The sequence below is a fragment of the Odontesthes bonariensis genome, chromosome 12 (genome assembly GCF_027942865.1).
Source record: "Odontesthes bonariensis isolate fOdoBon6 chromosome 12, fOdoBon6.hap1, whole genome shotgun sequence".
Classification (NCBI taxonomy): Eukaryota; Metazoa; Chordata; class Actinopteri; order Atheriniformes; family Atherinopsidae; genus Odontesthes; species Odontesthes bonariensis.
This window is the reverse complement of record NC_134517.1, coordinates 26,215,027-26,236,944: the sequence shown is the minus strand read 5'-3', so window position 1 is coordinate 26,236,944 and position 21,918 is coordinate 26,215,027. Positions and strand designations below refer to the sequence as shown.

Here is a 21,918-nt window from a genome sequence, read left to right as displayed (position 1 = left end):
GGGGCAACAACACAATACATTGATAAATCATGGTGATTACTTTCTAGCTGTTACTTAACATCATCACAGGGGTATCATCACTGAATATGTATCTGTTTCATGAACTTAATACACTCATGATTGTTTTCTCTTATTTGAATATTATGTGGATATATTTTAGGGCTCAGCAATCTGACATCTGATTTGCATTTATTGCTATGAAAGATAGCATAAGCTATCATAAGATGAGGAATATGATTCAAACAATAGTTTCATCTGTTATATTACTTTCCGTTCACTTTAAGTGTGTATTTGGTTTCAATTTGAATAGCCATGTCTGCTGGGGCATGTAAAATTTGACTGTTTATAGAATTGAAAAAAAAAAAGAAACTGCTAGGGAGTATCTTCAGAGTTTAGTGTGGAATGATGATACAAAGCCAACAAAACAGGTTCTTCAGACAAATACTCTATAACGCACCTTTTCTTTTATGTATCTAGGACCCTATCATATTACAGTCATACTGAAGAGTGGCAAAGAGCTGACAAGCTCACAATATATTTGTGTAGCACAAGCCTGAGGTGGCTTACAGGAGTCGATTGCATGCCATGGTGGATACATTGATAGTTCTTTTGATCAAGGTTTCATGTAACTAAATGATTATATAGTTCACAGCATCATGCCAATGTTGCAGCCTCTTCTACTTGATGTGTTCTGAATTCAAATTAGATTTTATGCTCTGTTCTGTCCCCTATTGTTGTGACAGAGCTGTAGAGAAGAAAGAAATAAAAAGATTCTGAAAGAGCCACAAACACATCTCATATGCCAATTCAGGGAAGTTTAAAAAATGGAACCGATTGGACATAATTAATATAAAAATAAACATATAACTGTTGTAAAACGGAAAAGGGCTACATAATGAGGAAGAAAGGACTGTCCTCCTGAAAACGAGAGTTTGCCTCCTGTTTGTTTCACACTTCAAATCAATTGGAATATTGCTATTCACTTATGTTTAGGCTTAAGAAAGAATTGGTCAGGATTGAGGAAAACATTACGGTTTGCCTTTCACATGTGCGAATTATAAGCATGAAATAAATTTTGGAGCCCAGAAAGTTTTTTTTTTGTGCACTTTGGGTCAAAGTAACTTCTAGACATTTTAGTGTGAAACTTTAGTGTGAAAAAATAAATAAATTGAAAAAACCCTGCTCGATTTACTGCGACAGAGTAAAATTACTATTGTTTAATGTTTTATTCAACAAGAATTACCATTACCCCAAAAAAGAAGCACAGAATCACACATCTTTGAGTAAGTCATTAGTGGTGAACTGTGTTTCCCCTCTGAAGTATTACATGGCTCGTGAAAATTCAGGAATCCATAACTGAATACTTTAGTTCATGATCCGATCAGAGCTGGCATGCAATGTGTTGCGGAAATAGCAAAACAAGGTCTCATCAGGCTGTGGGGGCTGATGCATGAGGTGGTGCTAAACTACTTTGTGAGTACGTGTCCATCATGTGTATGCATCTCTCTGCATCAATGTGTGTGTCAGTGTGAGTGCTGTGGGATTCCTGGGGCAGGTGTCACAGCGGTGGTTAGGGCAAAACAGCACTAAATCACTCCTCAAATGACACACCTCACCACGGGTGTCCCACCATGTGTTGCTACTGAGAGAGAAAACCAGAGAGTTCCTGTGTCACGCAGAGACTGCGAAAAACATATTCCTCCCTATAAATCTGCGTCTTGTGATTCTGGTGACACACACAGATAGAGTACACATCAAGATATGCTACACTTAGACCTCGTATATGGAGGGTTATCACTGAGTGTATGTGCAAATGTGCGTGTGTGTGTGTGTGCGTATATGGATGACAGACCGGCGCAGGTGAGCCACAGACAGGGCTAGACATCCTGGCACGATCCAAATACACATCAAGACTCTCTCCTTACCCCCTCCTCCCTACCTTCCCTCTGGCTCCTCCCCTCTGACCATCACCCTCAGCAGCTGCAGCACACACACATGTAAGGTGTGCGGAAAAATAATAACACTGACCGCTAATTAGCATGAAGTTATCTCTCAGTTATCATTTGTGTAACATATTGAGTATGTGTTCCACTTTATATGTAATCCATAAGAGAGCACGGATGCACCAAAACAGATATAAAACACATTTATGTAGCCTGTACATATACACAGAAAATCAGCTGGGTGTGTAAACAACATGTAGCGTGCATAGCATGTGTGGAGTAATGAGTCATCACTGACGACACAAGCATAGATAGTATTCTTGTGGGTCCATTCAGCACGAATTCCCTGAACTAATCTTAGAACACCTTCAAGCTCAAATCATCCATCAGAACTTTGTAAAAAAAAAAAAAACAAGAGAAGCTAATTAAGATAATGTCAATTGATTAAACAAGGAATATTGAATATACAAAGACTATTCAAGTTGTGAAATCTCATTAAGCAATGTGTAAATATAGAAAAAGACCAGCTATACTGTCATAGGTGAAATATTGCTGCAACAACTGGCAGGTTTAAAACATGAATGTGGAATGTGGATCCATGCAGCAATGTGGTGCCACAGATTGCTGAAGTGCTATGTTGTACTTCAGGCTTACATTAGGAATACAGTTATTTATACTGTGCTAGATTGTAGAGAGACGACTCAAGAAATATATAAACATATGATGATGTGCAAAATAGAAAAACTGTGAGACGACAAAAAGAATTTGCTATAGATCCATTCAAAACAAAACCAATGTAAAAACTAAAATTCCTATTACCCGAAAACATTACATTTAAAAAGCAACAACTCAGCCTCATTCCAGTGACTTTGAGTCTCAAGTGAAAGAAAGATGATGTTTGGTGGTGGTGTGGCTGAGACACTTTGAAAAGTGCAAGTTCAGCAGAAGTGTATTTCTAGTATGGCACCCCGCAGAGCTAATGTTAGTGGGAGCCTGAGAAGGCCCAGCTCAGTGCAGCGGGACACTAAAGTTAAACAATACGATTCTTGCTTCTCTGTGCAGATACACAATGATCTGTTCTCTGTGTGACACTCTCATTGGACCACAGACAAACTGATCCCTTAAACAGACATTTTCCAAGATATTCAACTCCCCCTATTGACTTATTTTCTTTTATGTGAGAATTCTAGAATTTTGTGAAACAGGATGTGTCTGCATACAGTCATTAGAGTTGCTGTCACTGGTGGAGCTTTTATTTAGGAAACAAATGAAAGAAATAACATATATAAAGCATCTCAGTAAAATGTCAAACCTCCATTTACCATAAAACACCTTATCTTTGCCTCTGTATTGATTCTACAAGTCTTTGGAACGCTATTACTACTACATCAGAAAAAAGCTTGGTCATTTTATCAGACCCTTAAAAGAATGAGCTATCCCTATAGCTTTGTTTCAAGTGCTAAATCATATTGGAACCAAAGGATTCCAGTGCTAAAGAACCAAAAGTGGATGGGTAGCACACATAAAACTTCCCAACATCTTGACTAATTGCAGTTTTAGCAGTGTATTCTAGCCATGTAAAAAACATGACAGTGAGAATAGTTGATTCGCAATTAGTTAACCTTCTCCAGAAGTTTGATGTGTGGGCTAACTGTCTACATTTGTGTACGTAACTTTGGCATTTTATGTTTCAGGGAAATGGGTACATGTTAAATCCCTACATTTCTTTATTATGTAAAATATAATGTGAGCATTAAGTATCTCATTTTACAGAAAGATCTGGTATCTGGGAAAGTATATTTTCACATAGATTCATTCTCTGTGGGCATTGTCAGATGTTTGCCCCCCGACAGTAAAAGAGACACAGTATAATCTCACTCCAGAAGTGAAAGGTTAGTTTTCCTTTTTTTTGTCTGATACACTCATGCAACACACATTGAGATGATACTGACTATTTATTACAAATCTGATCCTGAGTAGTCTGTGACATCGCTAGCTTCCTGTCTGACCACAGCCAATGAAACCTAACTCAACACTCTGTAAAACCTGCAGTGAAACTTCCCTCACCCCATTATAAAAATCGAAAGAATTACAATGTCTCTTGACGGTTTAAATACCCTGAAGAGTAGTCTGCCTCAGGACGTCACAGTGTGTTGGGACAAAGAAGCTCTTTTTTTTGTGTTAAATTGTCAAAATCGTATATTCATAGCTTTTGATGAGCCAGTCAGTAAAAGCTGAGAATGCCCAGCCATTTGCACAGAAATTCAGAAATAGAACAATTAGTCAAGCTCCTCTTTTTCCCACAGTCCACACAGTTTGTTGACATTGTCAGTGTCAACAAACTTTCCATAAGAACAGAAGAACATCCAATCAGTTAAGTCTTATTAAAGGAAATTCTCCATCCTTTTTTGAAACACTGGTTAGCATTACTTTGGGTTGTTGTTATGAGGAATGGCAAGAGCAAAAAAGGCTCTCACTGTCGTCATTCATCACGACAGAGAATGGACATTCATCATACGGCTGCCAAAGAGTCTTTTAAAGAATGAGCTGTCATGGCCCATTTAAGCTGAAACCACAATTTGAATGCGTTTGTGTATTATTTCAGTATTAAGCAACATTATTAAGATCCAAGTATATTGGTTTTTTTTCTACTTGGGAAATTATTTGCAATTAGTGTAATAGCAAATATTTGAAAAGTTGCATAGCTGGATGGACAGTCTCTTTTTTTCCTTTGTCTCCCACACACAGAGACACACACATATTCATACGTTGGAGTCCCCCTGAACACTGGGGCCAGTGACAGGCTGAAAGGCGAGAGTGATGGATGGGTAGGGCTTAATCACCTTTAATCAGCTCCGTCCTTGAATAATGATGAACAGCCCCTTTTACACACACAGAATGAAGAGAGAAAGAAAAGCTTTGAGAAGAGATGTGTGCTGCACACTCTTTGTTGAATTCATAAGTGGTGGCAGATGTCGTCCTTCCTCATTCTGGCCACCATGTTCTTCTGCTGGGCTTGAGTAGCTTCATGCATGTATTTTTACTGTAAAACTTATTTATGGTATGAGGTAACAACAAATGATATCCTCATCGAGCTCCACAAATGCTAGAGTTTTTGTTTTGCTATGTAACTTCTATACTGTGCCATGGAAACTCTATCAGAACCGAATACAGAATGGGCTCTGTCATGGTGTGATTGGTAAATTTTGATTTTAGCTCTCCAGGTGTGAAATGCACTGTGGCAACTTAGTGATCAGAAATCAATGAAAGTATTTACTGTAAAAACAAAGTGCCTGTTTACGGCAGTTTTAAATGATCTGAATACAATGTTTACCCCATCCCTGGCCCCATCTTCCCCATCCCTCCCACTCTACCATCAACAACCGCAGGCTTGGCGTAGTTGACAGGCAGCTGAAGGGCAGTGCTGTCAGGGAGGCCAAAGGCTGAAGCGTGGGGGGCCTGGTGGGGCAGCTGAGCCCCAGCACAATACCATTACAGTGGGGATGAGGACTGCATGAATGACCTGAGGAAATCATGGGGCCAGCAGGAATGTTCTCCTGCTGAGCGAACACATGGTATTTCACTCTACAGCAGGGTGATAACCCTGGCTCTCCCCAGTAACAGCTACCAAGGGTAGTCCATCATTAAAAAGAAACTTGGTGAAGAGTTATCATATCAGGCAGATGCAGGACGTAGCATGGTTACAAGTAAACAAACTTAAGAAGTCTGCAGGGAGGTCATGATCTACGTGGACTGTCTTTTGTCTTTGTGTAGAGTCACACCTACCTTCCATAATATTCAATGTTGACCGAAATACACACAATTGTAGCTAAATTCCTTTGATGCATTTGTCAAAAGTCTGAATGAACTAAGCAGTCCTTTTCATTTCTCCAACTGGATTTGTCTGTGTCGTGTCTAACTTGATAAGACAATCTTACTAAATCCGGCCTAAGGAGTAACATTGATGTACCAGTTCCACCACACACTGGATGAAAACCTCAGCCGTCACTCTGCTGTTAGGAGTGGAAAACTACAGCAATCGGAAGTGTCTTGTCAGCTCAGAGCATTGTGAGAGGGAACCAAAGTTTTCAGATATAGCAGAGCACATACCCATCTTCTTCCAGAGCATGATGACAAACTGGGTTTTTACATGTCCAAACACTGAGGCTTTCGTCTACTGATGGCATTGTCTAAACTCCCCCTCACAATGAAATTACTTTCCATCTTCAAGTGCAGCAGCTGCATGTTTTTTTTTTATTTATTATTATTATTTTCACAGCCAAATAAACAGGATAGATTTTGCTGGATGTTCATAACATAAGTTTTTTATTATTGTGCTGCAGCTTCTCCTCTCAAGCAGCATGAAGCACAATGACTGTGAGCAGTCTGCTATTTAAAATAACCTTAAACCTAATGCAGGCTATTCTGCTTCCTTGTTTTAAGCTTTAATGGCAACAGCCCAACAAAAGCATATGTGTGTTCCACCTCATTGTCAGTGACCACATGTTACCGGAAGCCTGATAGAGTCATTAAAATCAGCTGGTGTGCCACAGGTTCTGTGTCTTTTTTGACTTACAAGCATCAATTGCCTTTAAAACTCAGGCTAACCATTATTTTATTTTGTCACTGAAGCTATAATTTCAACCATACTGTGTTTTTAACAGTGAAAGGCAACTTGGTCTCGCCACAATATTGTTCAAGTAATCAAAAACTTAGATGTATTTGGAATTCAAATGTCTCACTAGCATCCTGCCATGATAATTCTGTCTGTTAGATTTAATCCATTCATGGAGTATGGATCAGTAAGTACACTGCCAGCAATTGTGTCTATTTTTGTTCCTGGCAGTTTAGTTGGGAACATCAGGCCCTTTGCATATCCAACTGTATAACATCGTAAAAAAGAGAAATATGCTGATTAGACTAAGCACAAGATGGAAAAAAACAACTCCTTTAGGTATCAGATCTGATAAAATAGCAGCAGATACAAATTTTACAGGATATGTTTAATTATGAATATTTTGCATGAATATTGTAAGACAGAAAGAACTAACTCGTGCAGTTTAATAAAAAAGATCTATAGATGGTATGACTTGAGGGTTTAGTTGGTATATGATTAGGTTATAAAATCTCAGAAACTTTAAAATAATCAGAAACTTTATATCTAAACGTTTGCTAGTAAAAACTCATATAACATATTCTTGAACAAGAGCTCTATGATGTACTATATTTGTTCTATAATATTTCTTTCAACATCAATCAAATGTCATGACAAATTATTCCTTTTTATTTCTAAACACAAGTAGTTTGTTTTTCTGAAAACCGTCTGTAAAGATACGATTAACTTTAATTTACGTATGTAATCTACTGAGCAAACTAGTTATAATACACTGGAACAAACATACGTACTGTATGGAACTATTCTCCAATGATAACCAGATGTCCAGGGTCAATTGCAATTAACTGGAAGTTATGTAGTACGCTCCCTCCAATTCCACAGAGTTCCTAAATTCTCCCGTGAATTGGAAGTATCTTTTGTGCCAGTAAAACCCTTCTTCTCTTTCCTTATTGTTTTTATAGGCCCATAAATAGTCCAGGCTAAATTAATGAGGCCACAGAGACAGTGATGGAGGAGTGAGGGGATAAAGGAATGAAGACATGAAAGGCATGATAGATGGCATCATTATAATACAGCACATCTCACTTAACAGTAACTGTGGGCTTTGGAAGTTGCATGTTTCAGCATGTGCCAATTGTTGTCTTGCCATGCCTGAAAGTGCAAACACACAAACATGCATATAGGGACAAATCTTTTTGAAAGCTTTTTTTGCAAACACAAACCCTCTAAACATACTCACGAACATGGTAGCTAACATTCTCAAGTGGCCACAAAGAACAAAAAAAAAAGAAAAAACGAAAAAAAGACTCAAGCCTGGCTCAGTTTCACACACCATCATAATTAGCTCAACTGCAGTTATGAAAAATGAAGATAGAGCCCATTCTTTCCCCACCTGGGGACAATTTATTGAGGATCTCAGTTAAGCTGAGAGCTCTAGTAATTAACACTGAACCTAATTTAGCTGCCTGATCGACATCTCTGCCATAGCACATTGTTCTAGGTAAAAGATTTAACCCAGCCCATTTCTTTGAAACCACAATGTTGTTCTTCATCGCTAGGAGGAGAAACCATCCTGAATGTGGAAAGAAATGCAAATCATTGTAAAGCACAACTGCACTTTAAAAAAGCAGAGCTGAAAAGGTGTTCAACTTCACGTTGGACCCCAATCAATTCTTTACCATGGGACCACTGATGGCTTCTTTAAGTATAATAAACTGATTTAAATCAGTGAGTTGGTTTTGATATGAAAACTAGCAAATGCCAGACAGAGGCACCAAATATGTAGTTTTCCCTTATAATTTATTGTATTGCTGGAGATGAACCAATTTTTTTTTTCATATTGTTGTCACCTGAGAATGCTTGATCAGGATTTCTTGGTGCCTCATTTGCAAAGCGTAAATCTTGAAACATCTTTTCAATCTGCAAAGTAATCTGACAGACTTTAATAAAAGTCTCTCTTCATTTGAAACAGATTCGATGAGATCCTGCGCAAATGCTCGCTGCAGGTGACATCACACTATCTGGATACCTCATCGTGTTAATCCAGAAGAAGGAGAGGCTTATTGCACGAAGCTTGGACCAGGCTTGTTAACTTTTACAACATTAAACATGTGTTTAACACGTGTTGGTCCTTTAAAGGTTTTCACCTACCAACATACTGTCCTGAAAATAATTCTGCGGGCAATCTATATCTACAGCGTTTTTGGCTGCCACTAGAGGGCATTATCTGAAATATGTGGAAGTGTCTGAGCTATGGGCTGCTCTTAACTGTGTTGATGATGTTGTTGGTCAATTAGAGACGGACATAAAGACATAAGTCAAAGTGGACAGAGATGTCTGTACTTCCTTCGTGTGCTTCTTTGCTATTTAGAATTTTTTTTTGGTGCTTCATTTATGAAGTCGGTCATTGTCAGAGCTCTACCAGCTAACGCTCTATCAATCAATGTTCAATCAAAGTGTAACATGATCACTGAAGCCTAGGTGATATTAGGTTTTTGCAGAAGTGCATATTTTTCCATCTACACTGAAAAAATACCCACCTGGGGGAACTGAGAGACAGGGAAACAGACACATCCATGCAAATGTAAACAGGTCTTTAAGCTATACTCATATAAAATACAGGGTGCGCAGTGCTTGTCACGGGGAGGGTGCTCCTCAAATTGTAGCCAATTCTAACAAGTAATTGTAAAACATGAATCAACGTCATCAAGTTGCATCAGAGAACTTAGGAAAGACATTGTATGTAATTTATGGACATGAATAAATTTGAAAATGGAGTGCAGTGCTCAATGCATCATAAGTAACAGCAGCTGTAGTTACCATTGACTTTTTTCTGTTTCAGGTGTGATACCTCTTTCATTATAAAAAATGTATGAAAGATGAATACCTACCTACCTACATGCATACGTATAAATATATATATATATATATATATATATATATATATACATATATATATATATATATATATATATATACATATATATGTATACTGCATCGATGACACAGACAAACTCAGGCGTAGAGATGTGGGTGATATGCAAACAGCACATGAAAGATTTGTGGGTCATAATTAAAAGGTGTGTGCACCTATGGTTGATGCGTGGCATTGTAATTAACACCTTGTTTTGCTGATAATGTTATGCAGTGTGATCTATCAATGATCAAGCAGCCATGTCTTTCTCTCCCGCATTTTCCATCTCTCAACCCTTAAATTTCTGCATGTGTGTTGATGTGTCACTCAGAGCAACATTAGCATGGTAAGTACATGCAGATGGCAGCTGCTGCCGGTAACCTTTCAGGAGCCATTTACATGTAAATCGATGGATTAATTGGCTAAAGCTCATTAGACTAGAGGTCTCATCAATACCACACACCTCAATTACCCTTGGCACTGAGCTGTCAACACCCCCCCACCCCCCTCAAAGATACACGCACACACACAACCAGTGATACATGAGGTCTCTTAACTGAAAACTTTGTGAAATTTACCACAGTTGTGTTAATCTTAGAAATTAATTTGGGGAAACAGTTTTTTTTTCTATTCCTTACTGCCACAACACCAGTTTAGAATAATCAAAATGACCAAAATAGAATTTCACTAATACAGATGCTATTATTCATTCAACAATTTGTATTAATTAGCATATACCAGGGCTTTCCTAAGATTTTCATGTTTGGAGAGTCTCTGAAATCGTCAGATTTCACTTAAAACCATTACATTTTTGTGAAGAGATTGATCAAAATATCACAACCCAAACATTTTATTTTAAAGACTAATTATGCAGTCATGATATGATTATGTTATATCAGATGTGCGAAACATAAAATAAAACTCAGATTTCAGTTAAATGGAATTATCTGCCTCCAAACATTATTATTTCTGTTTGCATTAACAACAATCCAAAGCAGAAGAAACTAAGGAACACGGTCTGTAGAGCTTGAGGGGGCTTTGAATTAATCAGTAAGACTTCTCTAACATTCCTTGAAGGTTTGCACTTTGACATTGCCTCCAGGTGCAGAAATTGAACTCTTAATAGCAAAAGACAAGCAGAGCGGAAGAAATAGAAAAATTGGTCGGTCGTATCGCAGAGTGTGGGCCACGCTACCTTCACCTTGACAAATGCCTGGTGCCATCCTTTTGAACAGACAAAGGTAGAGGGAAATGAATTGGCGGGGGTTGAGGAATCTGTGGATGATGAGTACAATAATCTCGTTGGACACTGCTGTCTGCCATTTTGCTCTGCTAATCTTCACACTGCTTCTAACCTTCCATGCATATTTGTGAAGGAATGTTTGAGCGTATGCTGGTTATTCACAAGAAAGGTCAGTACTCATCTCCGAAGGATCCCTCAACCTTTAAAGGTTGGATCCTTTTTCGTGGTGTAAGTGACACTTCATTCAAGCCACTACAAGAAGAGGGGCTGAGGAGACTCACAGAGAGGCCTCTATTTGGAAGAAAGAAGCATTTTTTGGCAGTGAAAACGCTTGTTGGCAAACAATCAGGTGCGGATAAATACTGAATAGGGGCTAAGATGATGGGGGGGTTACAAAAAATGCTGAGTTGCATCAGTGATATCTCACACCATGAAACATTATCATAGCTTTAAGTTAACATTTAGAGAATATAATCAAGCAGGAGCTGGACGAAAGAAAGAGACTATTGGACAACAGGTAGATGTATGCCTCATGGTCATCCTAATGGTTTACACCCTCCATGCCCAATATGAACATTGTTTTAACATTTTCATTTACCAAAAAATTAATTAAGCACATTTCACCGCTAATTACATTGTGTTTAAAGCCAAAAAATGGTCACGCATTATTAGGATGTAGCTGCTATTCAGTTATTAGGGTCTTAACCCTTTTTAGCTTTTTAGCTTGGTAGGGAACAGACAGAAGAAACAAACAGGTGTATGGAGATGTTTTTTCATTTCTTTTCTCTATCAATCCAATTTTTATACTTTTTCTTCCTGCTCGGGATCGTGAGGGCTGGAGGCCATCCCTGCTGTCAGTGGACAATAGTTGGGGTACAACCTGGACAGGTCAGTAAAATCACCAAATAGCCTAATATGCATCTCTTTGGGCTCTGTGAGGAAACCAGAGAACTATCCACAGTTGAGATTGGAATCCTCTTACTGTAAGGTGACGATGGTAACCACTCCTCCACCATGCTGCCTGACATGTTCTTGTTCTATTGTAAATGTATCATGTAACATCTACTGTTTGTTCAGTAACCATAGAGTAAGTAAAGTAAATTGTTAACTTGGAAAGTATAAACTGAAAAAAATAATGCACATATAAGAATTCTCCTTCTTCTGTGTCTCATTAGATTTTAGCTTCGCACCCCACATCAGAATTGCTCTCTTATCCTGCAAGCTGAGAGTGTTCTCTGACTGCTGTCTACTCCAGGAATTACATTCTATATGGCCACACCCATTATGTTTAATATCTCAATGACCATAGAGCATATATATGTTATTTAGCTTCATCTGTACTTTTTAGTTTCCAAATACTAAGTGAATCCATTATTTGAGTTGTAAAGACTGCAACTTAGTAAGATGGATAAATGATGGTGAAAGCACTTAAACCAATGCAAAAGTTTCAGACTAACACACAGTCAGTCGTGTTTTGATTAGATGTAGGAAATTGGCGGTGGTAGATGAAAAAAAAATAATGTTCCTTATCTAGATTGCTTGAAATTGTCAATAAGGAACAAAAAGGCAAATGACTAAATAGGAAAAGACGCACGCCCGCGCACAGCTGCAGGCCTTTGAGATTGTCCAGTGTGGTCTAGCGTTGCAATCTCCACACTTGGCTGCACTGGGAATGAACGGTTGTGTTTGGCATTCAGAGTGCAGGGACGACTAAAGGCCTGATCACTGAGGCCTGACTGCCTTTAATCAGCACACACGAACTGACACACATTCATATGCACATGCAACAGTAGAACATTTCTCACACGCAAATAACCCACTCCTCGCATTCTCACAGATGCACACATTCACACGTACACTCACACACAGCAAATGGCATGTCGTTCCATCTGACATCGTTTCTAAGTTAACCGCCATTGATGAAGGTAAAATGTCACCGCTCGGCTTCTCGCGGGTGGATGGGGACAGCTTGAGTGGGCCATATGAGTGCAGAGACCTTTTACTCTATCAGCAGTTGAAGCAAGAAGAATCAAAGATGCGTGGAGTCTGAGTCTGTGGATCATTTCAGGAAGATCTGATATCATCTGAGGCATCACTGACTTCAACAGGGGTAAAAGTTATAAAAAATAAGTTTTTCACAGGTTATTATTATAATACACAAATTATATGTTGTGTACGTGTGAGACGATGAATCAGAAAAGTCCTCTCTGGAGTACTTTGTAGTTAAAGAAAGTAAAGTTTATTCTCTGAAAGGCTCATTTCCTCTAAGCAGAGAGAGTCATTTACATTTAAACCTAGAGGCAGCTATGTTTTTTCTCTGCTAATTATATCAAATGTGCAGGGTCAAAACAATTTCAATTCTGTAACTCCAACGTTCGAGGTACACCAAATGCAGCATTACATTTTGGTTCAAGTTAGAAACGGCTTCTTTCCCCCTAGTAGATGATGTCATTCTACATGGGGACTTTATAATAATGTTTATTTCAGAAAACACGCTTCACAGCATGTGCTCTAGTTTGTAAAATACTGATTCTTACCTATCTTTTCTGGCTCCATCATAGAGTGCATGGACATGCCCACTGTGATGTACACTATTCCATGTTCGACCTGAGCATCTCAAGAAGTTCTTTTTACAACCTATTTTTTCCAAACTTTGAAGGCCGTAATTATAAAAACTTGCCTCTGGCTGGTTCCTTTGATACTCCTTAAGCTGCTCTGGGTCAAGTTGCACTTCACAAGGTGTAAATGAGTCATCATAATAATAAAATCATATAAAGTAAAAAGAGACATCTTAATCGAGAAAAGTTGATAGAAAAATATTGAAATTGGAATTTGAAAAGGCTGAAAAAAAAGAACAAATGCACTGCATTCGTTTTTAGAATGTGTATTTGTGTGTGTGTGTATGCGCCTCAATATGAAGCGCTTCCTGCTGTAGTAAGCGTTTTGTCTTCCTCCTCTCTGCTCACTTCTTGTTTACTAATGACTTGTATATATTGAAAGGCATGCCTCTCACGTTCATGTCATGCCCTCATTGTCTATTTCTTTCTGTCTCACCCTCACACACATAAGTGAATAAAGATCCCAAAGGAACTCTGATGTCTCACCTCTTGAAGATCTGATTAACATGGAAGACACAAACAATTTTAACACAAAGGTTGACACAGCAAGGTCAACAACACATAAGCAAACACAGGTACAGGGAAATAAACAGAAATAAAGCCAGGGGGGGGGGTAAACTCGGAATCGGGTGCCGTAGGAACAGATTAATGTACTGATGAGTGTATGAAACAGAGAGGAAAAGGAAAATGAAAGATTTGGTTAAAGGGATGAAGTGAGCACAGGTTGGAGGTTTTGCAACATCACAAAGCCCAAAAGTAGCAATCTGATTAAATAATTTCCTATTATTGGTACCTACGTGTTTATCCTCAGTGCTCTGGGTGCTAGAATGTATTCAGATTCGGTCCAGTAAATACCACTACCTCCCAGGTGACGATCCTGAAGAGATGACATTACATCGTATCTTACAGGTTGTGCTGGATCATAGATTCTGATAGGCTTAAGTCTATGAGGTAAATGGTTGTTCTTGTTTTAAGGTAAAATCAATCAATCTTGTCTCTCTCTGTCCACGAGTTTTACTGCCATGTGAGAGGGTGCAGTTGTTAAAATTTATTTCTGTTATGAAGAAGCGAGCTTTGCTCACTCTTGTAGTCCTGACTATTCAAAGTCCTCCAAAATTAGCGAGTGCACCTGATTGTTGTGTGCCTATCAATGCTGATTGGAGCTGGAGCTGATAAATACCCCCTGACCACAGCAGAGTCGTTTAACACGGAACTGAATGCCAATTAAACATTTTCCCATTGCACTCAAAAGGCAGATGTTAGTGAGTTTTTACCAGTATAAAAATGACTATACATATAGCTGTATTCACAGCTATATTCACAGTAGGATGAGCAATATCTTTGTCCCTTTCTGTGATGACAGTGCAAAGTTGTTTTTCTGCTCTTGATTGCTTCAGGATGCTGCAGGCCAGTCAGTACAAGTTGTAGTGCTTTAAACTTCAGAAACATAGCAACAGCCACTCAATGTATTATCTTACACTTCTCCCGGAGTCAACTTAATATGCCAACATACTTAGTGAGTGCCTGCCTGGACTTGACTGCGTTGTAGCTATATGTGTCAGATCATTTTGCATTAGAGCAAAGCGTCATTGTATATGTTTGAGAAATGTTAAAAAAAACTCAAGTGGTAGTGAAATTTCTTTTGGTGGCAGAGTTTCTCCACAAAGGACGCCTCGAATAATTCACAACATCAGTGATAACGCTTACAACATTAACCAGCAAAGCCCCCGCAGAAGAATCATCACTAGATTTCCATGCTGTGCCCTTGCTCTCAGTGCTTGCTGTCATTAAAAAATGCAGTGTTTGTTAAAATAGAAAGGTTTTCGTACGCTGACATCTGCGGTGTAGCGGTACGGCGAGATCAGACAGCTGCTGCAACACAGATATTTATGCGGTGATGCTTGGGTTTTGAAACCCAACTGAAATGACACAGAGAGGTCTCTCTTCAGTGAACTCATCTCAGCTGTACAATGAAATGATGCTTTTGACAACTACTCACAGTGTCACCGCATGCCTATGATGCGTGTTTAGATAAGTGAGGCACTTGACAGCCACAGCCCCTCGATGTAACTGAGGTTGCAAAGGAGAGTACCAACATATCTTTTGCAACACATACAGCAGACATTTCGTAAGATATTGTAGGTTTACAGTAAAGATATAGGCCTTTCATACATGACTTTGATTCAAAACTAGAAAAAATTAGGGGTCGGCAATCTGACAGTCTTTCACTGTGGAGAACAGCATGCTGGACAAAAAAATAAACATTCTGATAGAAGCATGAAAGCAAGGGAGAAAGAAATCAGCACATATGTTCACAACTCTCATAAGAGCCAAAACAGGACAGAGAGATTTGTGAATTGGGTCATTAACCTTGAGTTCAAGTGATGGGGTGTGTATCCTGGCAAACATGCAGAGCTAATCATATGGTCACTTGAGTTCAAACAAATCTGTGGGGGAAGTTGTTACTCAGAATATGGACCATGAATCTTCCCCAAAAGATAGTCAAATGGTCTTCTGACCACATGGCCCACTCCCGATAGAAATCGGAAGTGTTGCAGACGGCATGGAAATGTGGTAGAATACAAATGAGCTGTTGATTATGCTGTAGCCAGACTCCCAAAACAGATTTACAGAGATTGTAAAGAGACTTACAAATATTGTCTCTACAATCCATTATTTGAAGAACATTTACAATATTAAGAAAGTAATGGATAAGAAAAACAAAATATTCATCAACCTTTGCAGGAGTCACTGGTTTTATCTTGCTATTTTTATCATTACATCAGCCAACAGCCAAATTCTTTCAACATTTGAATGTTCACTCAAGAGAAAAATAAATATTGGAGAAACAGTGGGAAGAAAATAAAGTGACAAATAAAAAGACATAGAAGATGGTGAATTGATAGCAGCAAAGCAGCAAATCATAAAACAGGCATTTTGTGCCAAAGACTTTTCAGCAGGAGTCTATATCCCAATGACAGACATTTTTTTTTCCCTCTATTGCCCTTATCTCCCCTCCTTCTCCCTGGCCTCTCTCTCCAACTTGCTTCCTCTCATTTATCAGAAATGACAAAGTGACTCTCGTGTTCAACTCCATGCTTTCCCTCCCCTGTTGCATCACATGTGAATCCGAACATTCACTTACTGTCAGACAAGACGATTCCTGCTTTGGCCACCCCTCTGTGCTTGGCTGGCCCCTGACACATATACAGAACATGCAGCATGTAGCACAACCAGCAGTTCCAATATTACTGACACACAAGCTGCATTTGTGGAGAGGAACATAATTTTTTTTTGTATTCCCCATGCATACTCATACTGCTTCATGTGTTCAAACACACGGACACAAAGATTGTGAAGGTGCCACTCTGAAGACAGTCAACTAGCATGGCCTCTACAACCAATAAACACCCGATTTTCCAGCCCTGGATTCCTGTTGTAGGAATGGTTCTATGTGTGTGTGTGTGTATTTGGGTATATCTGTGCGTACTGTGTATGTGTGAGTTTGAGAGAGAGAGAGAGAGAGAGAGAGAGAGAGAGAGAGTTAAGTTGAATTCCTGAGCCTGTGGTTACCAACAGCTTTGAAGTCCCAACAGCACCAGGGCTCCGGGGTGACAGGCTTACCCACTACCCCCAGCCTCCATTGGAAGGCCCATAAAGAGAAAAGCAAACAGGCAATAATAACCACAGTGAACAAACCTTTTCTGCATCCTTGGCTCCAGCCTCTTTGGCTCGGAATGCCAGCAACACACACACACATATACACACACACACACAAATCCATCGATATAGGCTACGTGTGTGCAAGCAGATGAAGCAGGAGACAGTGATTTAAGAGGGACTGACATATGTATGACATCAGACATATGTTCATCCAATATTTCAAGCTGCAGCAATGGTTTAGCATATGCACACGCACTTCATCTCCCTCTTTCACACACAGATGTGTGTCAGTTATGAGATCACTTCTTAAGTTTCCTTGTTTAGTGAACACTTTACACATTTAGACTTAAGGTAAACATAGTCTGTAAAGCGTTATTCATGATCCTGCTTTGTCACTCTCCCTGCAGCTTTCTTTCCCTCCTGGCACATATATATCCCTCCTGGCTGCTGTGTTGTAAAGTGAGAGTCAATATGATTGCTGAAGTATTCTCAGCATGATTTAATCAGCTCTTGTCTATTTTTTTTCATCAAGTTTATGGTGATCATCAAGGAGTCAAGGTACTTTGGGTTGTTATAGAAACTGTTTTAGGAGGGGGTCGCAATCACAACACATAGGTTACATATCAGACCACAACTTTATAGTCATCGCATTCTCCTTCGCCCCATGTTCAGCCACATCACAGTTGCTTTCATGTTGCTAACAAAAGGAGACTACAAGGACCATGATGGGTAGAGCTAATAAATTACAGATCTGGGGAAGGAGATATCTTCTGAGACATAAATCTATCAGAAGCAAAACAAACAAAGTGAGGTGGTAAATTACCGAGCAACACAAAATGAAAACTGAGGTTTATGGTCAAATCAAACCATCAGAAACAACCAGACATTGTAAATACATTTATGTGAATTGGGCTTGTTTAATAGAAGTCAGCATACTGATTTAGATGAGGTAATGATGCAGCCACTATCTTACATTACCCCGAATAGTCTTAGAAAGGTTTTTTTTTGTCATGTAAATCATTTATGATTTTTTTTAATACCTGCTCATTTCCTGTTCAGTAAAGCGTGGCAGGTTGGGAGGGGGAAGTAGCTGAATCCTATCCCAGCTTCCACCAGGTGCACCCAGTGTATCTATGTACACCCTGGATAGGTCACTTGTCCATCACAGAGCTAACACAAAGACAAACAACCTTACATCCCCACAGTCAATTTAGAATCACCAGTTATCTTAACATGCATGTTTTTCCACTGTGGGAAGGAGCCTGAATACCAGCAGAAAAGCCATGTAAACTTCCCGCAAGTTTTAAAACGAAATCTGAACCTGAAACGTTTTCACTGTTAGATGACAATGCTAAAAACCACAACTTCATGCCACACATTTGATCATTTCTCTTTATATTGAATTTTCTACTTATAGTCTACTTCGAACTGGGTGAAGTTAATGCATTCTTTTAAAGATATATTTATGTACTTAATTGCTTACTTAGAGTAACGTGTTTATATTTTATCCTGAAACTGAGAAATAAGTGCAATGATTTATTTAACCATTTGCAAACATAAATCTAAATACAGCATTTGAAGAACTCTAACTAGCTTGAAACTCTATTTGGTCTGATCACCTTTTTTCTTCTACTGAGTCTGAACCCTTTTAAGAGAGCTTTCTTATGTTACCAGGCAATATATAAAGAGATGAGGGGTGGGTCAAGGCATTTTTCACAGCACTGTAATTACTCATTTAGTGACCCAAATGTCCAGGGCTTACTCCTTCTCTCTAATTTATTTTTCTTCCAATTCTTTATGGGTGTTTTGACCAGAACTATTGAGGAGTAGGAAAAAAGATAAATGGACTGACTTTTACTAATTTGTCTGGCTGCTCCTAACCACTCAGCTGCCATGTCATCCAAGATCCAATTTAACTTTGGGAAAATATGGCGTTGCCTCAAGAATGGACCCCTGTCACAAGAAATCCCCCCCAAAAATGCCTGAAACCTTTGTGAAAACTCCAACCCGAGTGCTCGGTTGCCTTTGTTTGGGGAAAGAGTTTGTGTTTCACTCATTTTGATTTACATAAGTATATGTGACTGCTTTTTAATTTGGCTAGTATTCCAAGTATAGTATAGTATTAACATTAGGATTTAAGACCTCTTTCACTGGAGCACTCAGTCCCCAACTCCCACTTTCTCTTCTCCTTTTTAGGTCCAAAGAGGCTAAATGGGAACACTCAGCCAAAAGGCTGCCACAGCAAGAGCCTCCACACTAAGCTAAACTGACAAGAGATGAGGAGACTTAAGCAACAGAACACCAGTGTTAAAACAGAGCCATGTAAAGAATAATGCACAAGGAACCCAATCAAACGGACACTGGCAACATTTAACTGATCTGACTGCCTGGATTTGGTTTAGTGGAAGTCTGTGATACACAACCTCAGAGAGGGCAGGTGCCCTTTAGCAAGGAAAACCCAATAGTAACAGGCTGTTGTTATACTGTGCTGCTCCCATTGTGAGTGTGTGCAGCTACAGAATGCAATGTGTTATCACACCAGGGGTCTGATGGAAAAAGAATCAAAGCCCCAGAGAACACAGGGAATAAGAGGGCAAAAACACAGAGATGTACAGTATGCAAACACATGTCTGGAAACAGAACTAAGGGCTGATATATAGTATATTAGTTTAGTGCTGGACTAGAAATAGTTACTGCAATCAATGCAATCCATAGGGGACACACAGACAGCACCACTGCTCTGTGTGTGCGGGTGGATTTCAAAGTGTTTGTGAGTGTGTGTAGATTTGACATGTTTTTGTGAGAGCAGGGCTGTTATATAATGGCCAACAAAAACAAACAGAGTCCTTCCAAGGGACAAGAGGAGAGCCAACAGCTCTATGAATTCACAGCACTCAACCTCAACAGTCTGGCAAAATAAATATAGAAAAAAACTCAGTACCAAAAACAATATGGGTGATGAAAACCATAAGAAAATTGTTTGCATAAATGTAAGAGTTCTGGAGTGATGCTGAAGCATTTCTTTATTTAATTAATTGATTAGCATGGGTAAAATCATTTTTCCCATTGAGGTCTATCTTTATCAAATTTTACAACAGTATGTGCATTTTTTAAAATATTTCTGTTATAAAAAATGTCTACCCAAAATATATGCTTGAGTTTGAATGTCTAAAAAAGTACACTGTGTAGAGCAGTAAAAAACACGGTCAGGCACAGACTCATTTGTGATCACTCCAGAGTGGCTCCAAAACAAACTCACGAAGCACATTCATCACGAACAGAGCATTGAAGGCTCTGGTGTGGTCTGACCAACTTCTATAGAGGCAGACACACATTCATTGTATGCATATACCATATTGCTGAACAGAGATTTGATTATTGGAAAAAGTTCAAATGAGTGGTACACCAGTTCAGACTAAGCCCAAGTCTTTGATTGGTCCAGCTGACGGAGGCTTGCGTGACAGGGTCAATGGACGATGTATAATATGAGTTTGGATCGTGTGCTTGAAAGCCAAGCAATTCCGTGCATGAGGGCAGCAGCTAAATCACTTAAGCTAGAGAGTGAAGAGTGATATAAAACATTTGACATGAGATGGACGAAGGGCTTTGAACCAGCAGCCGAGACAATCAAGATGAGCAGAGAGGCAGAGATGAGAGAAAAGGATTAAGCAACAAAGAAAAGGCATTTTAATTTGGAAATGCTGAAAAGGATGAATCAGTCAAAGGAGAAATCATTTTTAAATTCATATTATCAAGAAATCTGGACAAAAGCAATTTTCATTAATCATATGTAAATGCAGGAGAGACTATAAGAGAATAGAGTTTTATACAGCACACAGTCTTATAGTTGATGTCATTATGCAAATTTCCCAGTCTATCTCATTTTCATTTTCATCACACTTTCTTAAATTCAATGTTGAAATATGCAAAAAATGTTTCATTTTGCAAATATAGAAATCCAAATATTTTTAAACCATTTGGATGTCTCATTCAATGAATTCAAACAATGGAAATAATAATAATAGTAAAGATAAAACTTTCATTTTCATGTAAATAGTTTTACCAAGACATATCAAATCTGATATCTGATTACATCAGTGGGTGCTACAAAAGGAAAACCCATAACTGTCATTGGAGATTTTATTTCCGCTTGTCTCAAAGATGATATGTTATGGAGTGTTATAATTGTTATAAAAAAAAAGAACTTTGTCTGCAGAGTCTTACCAGGTTCTCGTTTTTCCTCCAGTTATGATTTTAAAGAAAACAAAAAAAAAGTTAAATGTCCCGTGCAAGTAAAGCCAGTCGGCTATGCATGTGTATGAAGATTTATTCTGCGCTATAATTGTAATAAGCATTATAGCGCTGGCAAGTTTCAGGATTGAGTGTCTTGATTAATCCAGCAAGAATGTAAACCTGGGTCTCTCCTCAACCTATCACAGAACAGCTGCTTGCGCTTGCAACACACACACTGACACACACACACACACATTTGACAAACAGGCATTCGTTTGCTGTTTTAGGATCAAATTAGGGTTGCAGGAATTTCACACTGATGGTAGATAGCAGTTCGTTCACCTGCTCCAGTCTGTTGTAATGACAGATGAAAGACTGACTTAGCGAGATTAGATCTGGCCTTACATTCAGTGTGGAAAGGCTGAAGGCCGCTCACAAAACATACAGTAATCCAGATGATGACTGATGCTACCATACTCGCTGTACAGTCCTAAAAACTCTGCATCCATTCACAGAGTTTGTCCCTGACGAAAAATCCGATAACATTCCCTGTTCTGATAAGGCTGAAAAAGACCCGACATATCTTGACAAGAATATCCACCATATCTTTCTGTAAAGCATTGCAGTCATCAGTCACACACACAAAAAGCGCACTCCCTCATGTAACAGCAACTCACACATACCTTCCC

The 21,918-nt window shown here is 38.9% G+C and overlaps 1 protein-coding gene across 2 annotated transcripts in view; it reads right to left on the bottom strand.

The window, feature by feature from the left end:
* Positions 1–21,918, bottom strand: part of epha3 (eph receptor A3) — a 102,025-nt gene that overhangs the window by 57,604 nt on the left and 22,503 nt on the right. The gene's annotated exons all lie outside the window — the stretch shown is intronic.